Genomic DNA, 13,715 nt, shown 5'->3' with positions numbered 1-13,715 from the left:
AATTTATGTTGCTATTAAGCTTTACAGTAGGAATAATTTCACAATATTATTTTGGACTTCCGCAGAATTAAGTTAATTATTTTATAAGATTGTTTCATCATCATTTACAGCATTTTAACTGTTATTTTATACATATGTTTATATATGAAACATTTAAGTTACTTATTAATGTCCCCTTGCCTAAGGACAAAGTAATCTTAGTTTCTACCAGTCATTCATTACAGGGGGATACATTTGTGTAACGGTAACATGCTGAGGATTAAGAAGTCTACTGTGAATCTAAAAGTTGGGTGAACTGTCTTGCTGTGTTGGTGTTAATAAAAGAAGCTTTTGACAGAAATTGTACACCCCTCATTATCCACAGCCCAGTGACTGGAGAACGCTACCCCACCAAGAAATCAGGGTTACAGCACTTTGCTCTAACAAATTAACTGCAATCTCCAGGCCATCCGGTGTTTGGCCCAATTTTTGAGTGCAGAGAAGCAAGCTTTATACACTTTCAGTGCTTGCAGCTGGTCCCGATATTAAGAAAACAATGAGTAGGTGCGACTGACCCAGTTCCCCGAAACTCACACTTGCAAAGAAAATATGCACCGACAACAGGGACAAACAACAAAACAGCCAGCAGTAGCTAGCAGCAAGAAGGATATTCAGAATGGAACCATAAAAGTATCATTTCTGGATCAACTGCAATCTCCAGGCCCTCCAGTGCTTGTCCTAAGTTTGGAGTACATAGAAACAAGTTTATGTACTTTCAGTGCTTGCAGCTTGCTTCAATATTAGAAATGAAATGAGAGTGGGTGTGACTGGCTAAGTCCCCCAAAACTTAGTGGGTGAGTGGCAAGTTTCTTAACAAATAATTTTAGTTGGAATAGCAAACCAACAATTGGATTAAGGGCCAAAACCTGATCCCCAGGAGCGAAATGGCGGTGTTCAGCCAAGCAATCATAGAGCATTTTAATTTTTTCCCCGAATCATCTGAACAGCTGTGTACAGGCGATGCCAGAAGCTATTTATGTAGTTGATCAGCCTCTGCAAAATCATCTTGAAAAACTGCTAAAGGGTGGCATACCATGTAACAAAACACAAGGTCATTCGGACTAAACCCAATGCTTTCTTCTGTTATCTCACTGGCTGATCTGACATCCACCAGGGCAGACTTTCCTCCCAGTCTTCCCCAGTCTCTGTGTGAAAAGGCATGCCAAAGCGACTTTTGAGTTTGATGAAGGCGTTCTAGCGCCCCCTGGCTCTGTGCATGATATGCCGACCCATTATTATGCTTAACCGTTATCTGTTTTAATATATGTGGCTGTTTTATAACATATGTGTGGTAAAGTGGCAATCATGGTTACTTCAGATCACATAAAGAATGCCAAAAATGGAAATTAACTGCGCCAAAGCCTTAACAACAGACCTCACAGAGACTTAGCAAAAAAAGATTTGCACCAGGATACCTCACAGTTTGGCACACTGCAGTTTACAAATTAGTGCAACCAGAATTTGAGCTTTCTGAGCCCACACAGCAGGCCTGGTCCTAGCTATAGGCCTGCTGTCTGGGCCTGGTCACCCCCCATAATGGAGGGCACCGATATGACAAGCCAATTTCATTATGCGCCAAAACAAGCTGTGGTTAGCCTATTAGCTAGCTAAAAAAAAACATTAGCCCACTAGGTTAGCTAGCTGTAATCAGTGTCAGCTATGAAGTTTCAAGTCGACTTTCATATGACAATGTCACAAATGACAGCAAGGCCTGGACAGTAAAACTGCAAATGAAAAAATTAACAGGAATCACAATACTCATAGTTCAATCATGCTCTTTCATTCTTTACTGTTTTTTAACATTTTTGTTTTGGTTTTAAATTATGTCACGTGAAAGGTTTTAGTTATTAGTTGTATATTTGTTCCAAAAGAATCTACACATTTTGAGGTTGTAGTTGTTTTTATGTTGGTTATTATTCATGAATCTTTTGTATGTACTTTGTATGTTCCAAACAATCAGCACATTTCTGCTCTATTTAAATTATATTCTTACTGAAGAGGGGTGAGGGGTGAAGCTCGCCTAGGGCAACAAATGTGCCAGGGCCAGCCCTGATACACAGTCTATAATCATAGGCTCAAACGGCTCACTACTAGCCAGAATGGGACACAGAAGATCTGGCTGAACAGAGTGATTTAGCTTACCTATTAGTTGGCATGTATGGCATATCTTAATAATATAATATCTTAATATACTCTGAGACATTGTGCGGTGGTGGAGAAAAAGCACAGCTAAATCGGAGACCGGAGACAACTATCAAAAGACCCTGCAGTAGCTACTAGAAAGCAGTGTAGTCAGTTAGAGTGGAATCTGAAAAGCCCCTTTTATGAATCAAGTGCAATCTCCAGGCCGTCCAGTGCTTGTCCACTTGACAGCTTATACAGGGGAGTGCACACAATAATATAACACTTGTATAATCTATCGCATTTCAGTAAAACAGCACTGCAATGAATACTATCTTTGTGGAGATTTATAATGTACATCTTGTTGAGACTGTGTTTGAGGGATTACAAATGCTGTTTCTGTGGTTACCTGCAGTTTAATATAGCATGTTGCTATTAACTTGAACTGTTATTTCACTGACATACAACTCCCACATACATGTACTGCATTGTACTACACAGTGTTCAACACACACACACACACAGAGTATACTATTTACAGTGTAGAGGGGGTAACAAAATAACACAAAGACCTTGGAATAAAAAGTGCTCATGTTAATTACACAAATGGCCAGACAGTCACTGCAATCACCCACTAAAGCAGTTGATTTCACTGATTAACACAACTTCAACGAGAAGAGGAAGTAATCAGTGAAATGAGCTACAGTGATGAAAAGCTAGATGATGACAACCTGTAGACTGCTGGGTCATACTGACATATTACCTCTTTTCCTTCTTTAATATTTACGTTTATGCCAACAACCAACCATATGGTTGTCTGAGGTTTTTCATTACTGTAATTTATGTTTAAGGAGTTTAGTTTACGTAGATGTGTCTTATGTCAAACTAGACTACTTTGGACTAGATCAGAAAAAACAAGACAACATTTTATACCTTTTTTATTAAAAGTATTTTCTTTATTTGCTGGTTTACATGTACATGTCAAAAGGACAAGAACTGATTGCAAGGTGTCATTAACCCCAACTCTAAAATTATTAGCACAAGCTTATATATTCCACTATCAATGGCCTCACACATCCTATGTGACTTCTTGAAGCTAATGTGTTTCAGATTCCTTCAACAAATACAAGTTAAGTTCCCCACCACTCAAAGATATGTTTTTCTTCTTGTTCCTACAGTTGGATGTTTGAGTTTCATTGTACAGAATGATGTACGAGCAGATTTTGACACTGAAAGGCTGTTTTCACATTAATCTGCAGAGAGTGGAAAGTTTCTCTGTGCTCAATGAAAATCCAATTTGAAGAGGCGGGTCTACAAGCGTGATTTGTGACATCACAAAGAGTTTGGAAGCCAATTCTAGTCTAATATTCAACTTACACAAGCGTGATGAGGAAACTTGAAGCCTCCAGTGCACAAATGCTGAGAATGGACTTTACAGTGAAGTGGGAGACATCTTGTGTTCAGTTTCTGACCAGAACACAAGATCTGATAGATTAGTGGTAGCCTTTACTTGAGGAACTACAATCTGTTTTCCAAATACTACTCTCATTTTGGAAAAGTTTGATTTTGTGAATACTCAAGATAAAAGTTATTTTGAACTTTTTGGATTGCTTTCATGTGTGTGCTTGAGTTATGTGTTACATGAAGCTTGCCTCACATGGCCCTTTTAAGGATGAATGAAGCATTTTGAGATCATTAATTTTCTGATAATATCAATGCAATATTTTTGCCATAAAAATCATATAGAGAAAATGTGACAGCACTATAACTTGTGGGGAATTCAGCCAAAAAGTTGAAATAAAATCATTACACTTTCCTTCATTGTCCAGCAAAGTGTAATACATAAGTAACCATCATATTGGAGGTGGTCATTACTAAATTGTGTAAATATCCTTGCCACAGAGTTACAATATGACTGTAACCTCAGCTGTAATCATCAGTCCAATGAGAAAATAAGCGGTTAAAAGAGGTGAGGAGGTAAGCTAAGGGTGAGAATTTACCACAGCTTCACCTCACTGATTAGTCTCTGAAGTTGCTCAGACTCCATAAAATCTTCCAAGGACTTTACCAAGACATGACTCCAGTGATCTTACCAGGCACTCCCACATTCAGCCCAATTTCAGCTGCTCTCTCTGATACACTCTGTTTCCAAGTAGTTCAGCTTTCTTACACAAAAACTCCTGAAATCCCTCTCTTTCATTGAGTTCCTCAAAGAGTTCAGCTCATCTGAGAGTCTTTGAATTGTCAGAATAAATTAAGGTTTTTAACTTTATGCTGGACAAAGTCAATTAGTGGTGTAATCAGGTGGAGGGTATAAGCTAAAGTGGAGTAAAGACTTTTCCGCTGAGGCTGCCAGCCGAGCTATGTTCAGTTACTTATTCTGTGTTTACTTTGATAATGAACATAATGATATACTGTACAGTACATACATCAGTCTGTTTTGTTACTCTCACTGAATGATGTAACCAAACAGTTACACGTGAAAACTCATGTTTGCTGCTGACACAAGCTCGGGGCACCAGGATACAGTAGAGACACACATTGGAAAGTTGAAATAAACCATAAAAATGAGGCAGGCCACAGGCCCATTCTGCCTTTTACACACACGCGCATGCACACACACTTCCTGGTAACGTTACTTCAGCGGCACATGAACTCACTTTTTTTTTTTTTTTTTATTGTGCCATGATCTGCTCCTCTCATTACGGTTACTGGTTTGGCTTCAATAATATTTATGAATACAGTACTATCACACTTAACAATCTGCAACACACGGACAGTATAACTTGATGTTACATTGCCAACTTAAATGCCTGGTGAACAAGCAAGCTAGCTTGCAAATTACATAACTTTAGGCAAATGTTATTAATGTTAAATATTTTCCTAAGGTTGGAAGGTCTGCATTAACTTTAGTTAACTCAAGTCACAATTTCAACTTTCCACATCCACCCCAGTCCATTTACCTTTGCAAAGGAGTTCAAAAAAACTGTCCTCACTTGAGGAACCAGCCAGCCGGAGTGAGGAGGGGGAATGAGAGGGATAAAATCAATGTCATGTTGCTGTCGAGTTTTAGTCTCTTGAGATGACATTACAAATTTATCAATCAGGATTCATACCTGCTTGATATTTGGGTGAAGGCAGGAGGTATGAATCCGGTGCTATGATTGGTCGAACTCTCCTTCTTCTTTTGCTTTCAGGCTAGATGCTGCTGCCTCTTGCTGTTAGACTTGAGTACTGCACATACACAATTGAAGTCACAGGCGTCACTAGCTTTTTGCGTAGTTTAGAGTGACAAATCGTACCAGCATACTTTGATGTCAAAATGCGTACCTGCTACACAAAATACATACAGGTTGGCAGGTCTGCAATATGAGGTCACTACTTTGTGATGCAGTTTACCCCCAAATTGCAGTTTACCAGGAAGTGACCATGTTACTCTCAATTATGTTTATGTTTTATTAAGGGAATGTTATTAAGGGAAACAATGCCATTCCAAATGCATAAAAACTAACCAAGCAAGCTTTAGCTCCACAATCTCTCTCATCACTGGTCAAATGAGGTCTGCGTTGTGCTTCATTTGCAGCCAAGAGAGCATGTTGTCACAGAAACAGACCGCTCAAGAAACAAATAAAGAATGCACAGCAGCAAGACTGAAAGCGTAACAAGATAGTGATCCATGACGGTAGTTGTCCTGGTGCCAACGCAGCAAGATCCATATCAGCCAGATGAAGCCATATTCAGCCAGATAAAGATCCATCACCCCAAGACATAATCCAGCCAGAATCAGTCGCAATTAAAGGCCTGGGACTTCAAAACAGCATCTCAAGATCTAAACCCTAAAAACTCTAGAAACTTTCAAAGTAAATGCATTTGTTCATATTTTTAAATATGTGTAGGACTTAATGCAGAGAAACAAAAAACATAAAACGCTAAAATGCACATCCCTAAAGCTGTAAGAGTGAATTTATTACAGAAACATAATTAGCAGGAGAGATGAGTATTAGACGGGCCAAGATACCAGCAGTGGGAAACCATCTTCTAGGGATTTGAACTTAATCCAGTTTCTCTCAAAGTAGCTCTGTGTGCTTACACACCTCTTTGAAGTGTAAATTGAAAAAGAATTGGATGCTGAAGTTTCTACAGTGACGAGCTGAGAAAAAAAAAAAAACGTCTGCCATGTTTTGCCTTGACATCCCTATTAAGGGGAAACACTGGAGACCCTCTGGATGAGAAATGAGAAAGAAGGGGAAATATAAAATAATCAACACAAGCAGGAGTCATCCACCTGTGCTAAAGACAGTCTCTATTCCAAACAATACACATGTTGATTGTTATTCGCCCATTGCGGAGCTACTCTGGCAGATATTACAATCACTTAATGTGGTCCTACAAACCAAACAGCTGTTAATTCACACTGAGATATTTCATGCCCTAGTCTAGTCATGCAAAACTATTAAAATATGCTCCCTCTCTGCCATCATCTCCTTATACTCCCATTGTTTCACTTAGGTCTGTCTCTGTCTTCATAGCTGTTTTCATATATCTCACTTTGTCTGTCTCCATCTCTCTGTTGCTTCTCTTCTCCCAGATGCAACACAAAGTAACTCAGGCAGCTTTATATCTTGCTTCCCTGTGTCTTGTAGGAGGACAACCGCTTGTTCGTTAATTGTGTTAACTAATCTTTGATTCTTAAGGAAAATAAGAGACAGACTCCCTGGATTCCTAAGTTTGTAAGAGCAGACCCTCGGCCTGCAGAACTGACCTTTGTAACCCTAAGTGGGGGTTACCAGTGATGCACAACAGACTCAGAAAGACCTCCTAAGAAACCATTTTGATAAGTTGAATTATGACATGAACTAAAAGCATATCATATATCCTCAAGACGTTTAGCTATTAATAAATGTCTTCATTTATCCTAAAGGTGTTTGGTTGTTTCTTTGAGCTGCAGTAAACAGAGGTCACTGTTTGGGACAAGAACTTACGATTAGGAGACAGATTCATTGATTAAATTGAACAAGGGTTAGTGCTCCCTCCTAGCACTAACAAATCCTAACCAAAAAGGAAGTGGTGCCCCCAATAACGAGGTAATTAAATAATAAAGTATTAATACTCCTACAGCCTGATAAAGTAAATAATAGAATTATCAGTCTCAAGGAAAAACTATAGGTTTGAATACAGGGGAATATGAGTTGTTGGCTGAATGAAAGAGTCAACCTATTATGAGAGTAACCTATTATGAGAATAACCTTAACCAAAACCACCCCATGCCTAACTCTAATCTGTGTTACTGTGTGTCTGTACTTCATGTCCCCCGGCTTTTGACTGTCTCGCCTAAAACAACTGTTTTTTTGGATTTCAGATCTTGGATTACCCGATTGATATATCTTGGATTTGACCAACGCCTGGACTGAGACAACAATTTAAGACCATGGACTTGAAAGACCAAGGACGGTAAGCCGGCGAGTTAGCTTAGCCTAGCTAGCTTAGCCTAGCCATACACCTGACCAAAGTGACTGGACAAACACACTTCCTCAAACTTCGCCTGTGTGTAACAGGACCTCTGACTGTCTGCATTGGGATATATTCCTTCCTCTCGGCTGGATTGATAGCTATACCTTGAACTCAGTCCTTGGACAGAAGAGGCTGGCGAGCCCGATAGCTCTATTTTGGACTTTCTGCAGACACTTTCTGGTCTTCCACGCGTGTATTGCACTGGGCAAACAGGATGGGACCAAAGAAAGTGAGCACAATTACAGAGGAGGAAGCTGAAGACATAAAGATGTCTCTAAACTCTATGTTGGAAGAGATGTTGAATCTCTCACAAAATGTTGAAAAGGATTTTTAAAAAATAACCATATTTGAGGGCCGTGTGGCAGACCTGGAACAATACTCCAGGATGAACAACCTAATTGTCAGCAGCTTGGAAACCAGGCCCCTGTCATACGCCTGAGCTGTGGCGGCGGATGGAGAGCCCACCGAGCTTGATCCAGACTCCCTTGAACAGCAGGTGATCGCCTACCTCGTACCTCGCAAGTGGCTAAAAGTGGACAGCAGAAATATTGAAGCGAGGAAAAATGCTGACATTGTCAGACAGGCACACATCTTGAGGAAACAAACAGGATTAATCAACATGGACATCTAACTGTAAAGTATTCATAAAACTAAATGGACCACCAGAGGAGGCCAAAGTGCTGGCCATCAAAGACATTGCAGAGCTGGACAAGTATCAGAGATGACAACCCACGGGAGATCAGTAAAGGTAATAAATCTGAAAACCATGACAATCACAACCCATGACAAGCTATGACAAATGTCATTTATCTCCAACTGGAGATACTGCTCAACCACAAGAACTGATATCTGAATATGAAACATTTGGACTGAAAATCTTTGAATTCACTGAAGATAAAAGACATGACATGGAAAGTGATATTGATCCTGAGAACAATTTCTACATCAACACACAGACACATTGCAAATACTATGCTGAGGAACAGTTTAACAGAAACTTAAAAGCGAATGGAGTATTATCAATTATACATTTCAATAGTAGGAGCCTGAATTCAAACCTTTCTAAGATCAAACATTGTGTAACACAACTGAACAAGCAATTCACTGCAATGGCAATCTCGGAGACTTGGCTTAACGTGGAGCACACTGCCATGGTTGACATAGAGGGATATGAGATGCATTTTACAAATAGAAATCAAAAAAGGGTGGAGCAGTTGCCTTATACATTGACAAAAACTATAAAAGTAAATCTATTAAAAGCATGTCACAAGAAGTAGACAAGATCATGGAATGCACGACAGTGGAAATAGAAATAGAGAAATCAAAAAACATACTAATAAGTTGTGTATGCAGAACTCCAGGATCATGTATTGGTACATTTAGGGATAAGCTGTCCAGGATGTATGAGAACATAAATAATAAAAAAAATGCTTTTTGTTTTTCAGGGACTTCAATATTGATTTGTTCAACCCACTCGAACACAATACCACTACAGAATTTATCAATATAATGTACAGTATGAGCCTATACCCTTCAATTAAATGCCCAACCAGAATAACAACACACAGTGCTACACTAATTGATAATATATTTACTATTGTAACTGATAGGAAAGTAATAAGCAGACTAATCATAAATGACACAAGTGACCATCTGCCGGTGTTTGCGGTCATTCAGAGCTGTACAAGGACAAAAAAAGATGTGACAACTTACAAAATAATTAGACAAAAAACAGAAGGGGCAATTAATCATTTTAAAAAAGATCTGATGATACAAGACTCGAACAGTCTATGTGGAAGATGTAGACGAAGCATATGACACATTTTTGTCCATAACAACTGGTCTTTATGAAAAAAATTGTCCTCTAGTAAAGACAGTAGTAAAACAGAAAGCTGCTGAAAAGCCTAGGTTAACTAGGGAGATATTAAATGCAATGTAAGAAGAAAAATTTATTATATCAAGACTTTTTAAAGAGGAGAACAAAAGAAGCTGAACACAAATATAAGACATATAAAAACAAACTGAGTAAAATGAAAACGGCTAAAGTCATACCCATATATATGGCTAGAGATAGACACATACTCTCAAATTAAAGACCTGTTCCTTTGTTTTCAAAATTCTCTAAAATACTGGAAAAAAATATTTTATTTGAGATTAGACAACATAATATACTGTGTGATCAACAATATGGATTTAAAAACAATAGGACTATTTTATATGCACTCATGGAATTAGTGGAGGAGATAACAACTGCTACTGAAAATAAAGAATATGCTGGAGTATTCCTAGATCTGAAAGCATTTGATACGGTTGACCATGACTTATTATTAATGAATGATCTTGGCTATCCAGTTACCTAGAGAAGAGGAATCAATATGTGCAAATTACTCGTGTTAAATCACAACTACTGAAGGTTAAGTGTGGGGTTCCCCAAGGCTCAGTGTTGGGACCACTGCTGTTCATTTTGTACATTAATAATATATGTCAGGTTTCCAGAACACTAAAAACAATTTTATTTGCAGACGACACAAATTTACTCTGCTGTGGGGATAACTTTTGGAGACAGTAGGGAATGAATTGAAAAAACTGAAGAGTTGGTTTGATTCAAATAAACTAACACTAAATTTAAGCAAAACAAAATTTATAATATTTGGGGATCATTCAACTAATTCATCCAAGAAACTCATGATAAATGATGTACAAATTGAAAGAGTGTTTGAAATCAAATTTCTTGGAGTAATAATAGACAATACATTATGTTGGAGCCAGTGGAGCTAGTGGCCCGCCGACTAGAAAAGTTCCTAATCCTAGGCCCTGTCCGAACATTGAACATTGATTGTGTTGCTTACTGAAAATTTGCTGTTATTTTTGTTTTTTGTTTTTGTTTTTTCGCTGCCTATATATTTTATTTTGTTATTTTAACATGTTTGAAATAAAATAATCTAATCTTAATCTAATATAGAGTTTATCGTGGCTGTATAGTCCAGGGGCATTCATTCAGCTAGACCTTAAGCTATGACACAAGTCCCTGCATAGTATTATTTGTCTTCAAAAACTCCCACTTATACATACAGGGGACAAAGTGAGTCTAACAATATATTTTTATTTGTTCAGTGGGTATTTGCCAACTTGGAGAATCTATAAATAGCATGTGTTTCATGTTTTATAAAAAGTTAAAAAATAATAGATGCACACACTATTTGCTTTTATTTTTATTTCTTACATAAAATTCTTTGTAGTAATGGTAAATCAAAATCTTTGTTGGGGTTTCAATAAATATTGTCAATTAGTATGTTTTCATTAAGTATGTATGTGGAACCTGGGAGGAATCACAGCATGACAGAACACCAAGAGCAGGTGGTTAAAATTATTTTGTCAAACCAAGAGAGGAGCTTCAAAATGAGGTGTGTTGTGGGAAAGTAAGGAGGGACCTGATCAATTCATGGCCTTAGGAGCAGGATGTCTTGTAAGAGTTCATAAGTTCCAAAATTTTAATAAAGAAATCTATTATTATTTGAAAATGATGAGAACATCTTTAAATTTAAACTTAGTTTGAAATTTGCTTTTTGTTTAGGAAGTAGGAAAGGTGGATAATAATAAATCAAAGATGGATGTATCCACTGTATTTGAAGATGAATGTGTGAGATAAATGTGTGTTGTCGTTTATTTTCCCGTCTTATTTTGCTTTGTCATTTGGGTTGTGGGTCTTTGTTTTGTTGATGTAGGAACTGTATATGATGTAGACTGTATATATTTGAGAAATCTGAAATAAAATATAATCATCTGGATACTGAAAATGTTTGTTTTACAGTATAGGTCAACTACAGGCCACAATAATCCGAGGGAGAAGGATGATATGGGGCTGTATATGTATAGGAGATCATTTCTTTTGAATTTGTTACAGTGCAAACTGGTCTCCAACAGATGGTTGACAGAGGTCACAGATAAATACATTATAATAAATGATAAATGAATTGACTGTAGACTAGAGGGTGTTGGCAATTACCATTTTATTTCATTAGAAAGCGTCTCTCTGTCATCCGTCAACAGGAGCAAACACTCCATCATCCTCACAGATGGTTGAGATGTAGTGTGTGTGGGTCTTCGGTGGTTACGGATGGGTGGGGGGGGGGTGTTTCTGGCACTTTGAAATATAAATGTGAGAAAATAAATAATGAAAAAAGCATGGAAAACTCAGAGAGGGAAACCATGGTGACATGATTGTCTCAGTTCAGTGGCAAAGCCAGTTATCTCGCAGAGACACATACACCCAGGCAGCCCATGATCCTTTGGCTTGGAGAAGGCAGCGTTCGGGTTGACGGAGGTTGGTATCAATGCTTAAAAAAAAAGGAGTAACTACCTGGTGGAGAGTCTTTATCTCTTATTTCTGCTCTCTCTATAATATCTCTGAGTCTCTCCCTTCCTCTTTGGATATAAATAGATCAGTGCCTTGCTGGAAGGTTACAAGTCAGACTGTTGCTAATGGTGATCTTAGATTTAGGGGGCATCAAACTATGATCCTCTCTGTCTGTGTTCCTCCCTCTCTAACACCTCCTTTGAACATCCATTCAACTCAGCTCTGTCATCACAGCATTGCTTTTCTGCTCCAACAACTTCTTCCCAAAATCCTCTTTTCTTCTCACATTCTACCTCCTTTTAGCTCTTTCATCTCTAGTATTTACTTTTTCTCCCAACATGACTAATGTAGTGTTTTTTCATCTGGCACACCTATATCAGCAGGATGACAGTGTTTGTAAGTGCTTTCCAAAACCATCAAAAATTGTGGTTCCAAAAATGATCCATATGAGCACTTTCTGATCCGATACCTCTGGTTAAGGTTTGGTCATGGTCAGTCATCTAAATCTACTCGGTTAAAGGTTGCAAAAGTCAAACCAGTCCAACGGTAAAGGTGGACTGTTATCTTTGGACTAAGGCCCTCTATTCCCCCCGTACGGGTGCAAAGACACATCCGTGGTTAAAACCCACATGTAACATCTATGCTATTATCTTTGATTAAGGCAACTATTTATTACCAACACAGCACAAAACAGCTATTAAACAAATAAGTTTACATGAATCAGCATGGACACAACTAAACTGAGTCTGACTTATTAGGTGTGAGCCAGGTACCCTTATTTTATGAGGGTTTTTTTCCCCCTCTCTGGTAACAAGTAGGCCCAGTAGCTACATCAAAACAGCAGTGGCATCTCTGACATCGTGGGCAAGGTCAGAAGAAGCCAACATTGACTGTTAGTAGGAGACAGGACAGAAAGAGCAATCTCTGATGTCGAAGTTGGCTTTGTAAAAGAAGAACTACTTGGCTGAGGTTAGAAAACCTCATGGGGAAAGGTCCATGAAGTTGTGGTAAAGACTTGGTTGGGTACTAACCAAACCTAAGAAAAGATCATGATCAAAGTTAGTTGGAAAGGAGAACTTGGTTGAGGTAAAGGAAAAAATTGTGATCATGGTTACGAGAATCTTGTCTCTTGTTGGTAGGAGATTAGATGTGACGAGCACTATCCAATGCTGTGTCTCTATGATTAAGATTTGGCTAGGTTTACACAACTAAAACTACTAACATTGTGGTTATCAATAAAAGAAGAACTACTTGGTTGATGTCATGGAAAGATAATATTTGTAGTAACAAGAAAACCAACATTGACTTTTAGTAGGAGTCTATGGTGTCAAGGTGCAACACTTTGTACGCCCAACCATCCAACCTGACCTTTATCCTTACAAAGTTTTGCAGCTACTAGTCATGCTACATTCTCCATTGCTTCTCGTCATTTTTCACATGGCCACCAGAGGCCGTTTTTTGTGTAAAAATTTACATTTTTACACACATTTTTAAGTGTTTGAAAAACTGATGTCATGTTTCTGATAAGGACAGTCTTGACTGTGTACCACATAAAATATCTGTGTATGTTATAGTGTATAGAGTGTATAGAGAGTTTTGACTTTGTTGTTGAGATAATATTGTTACCTGTTGTTCTGAATCTTTGCATAAATCTCACTCTCCACTTTCCTATAGGCTACTGGTTAAT

At 38.2% G+C, this 13,715-nt stretch overlaps 1 protein-coding gene across 12 annotated transcripts in view; it reads right to left on the bottom strand.

Moving 5' to 3' along the window:
• Positions 1-13,715, bottom strand: part of LOC121900143 (inactive N-acetylated-alpha-linked acidic dipeptidase-like protein 2) — a 651,762-nt gene that overhangs the window by 366,347 nt on the left and 271,700 nt on the right. The window lies entirely within an intron of this gene.

The sequence above is a fragment of the Thunnus maccoyii genome, chromosome 7 (genome assembly GCF_910596095.1).
Source record: "Thunnus maccoyii chromosome 7, fThuMac1.1, whole genome shotgun sequence".
NCBI classification, from domain to species: Eukaryota; Metazoa; Chordata; class Actinopteri; order Scombriformes; family Scombridae; genus Thunnus; species Thunnus maccoyii.
The sequence above is the reverse complement of the archived record's forward strand: the minus strand, read 5'-3'. Positions and strand labels throughout refer to the sequence as shown.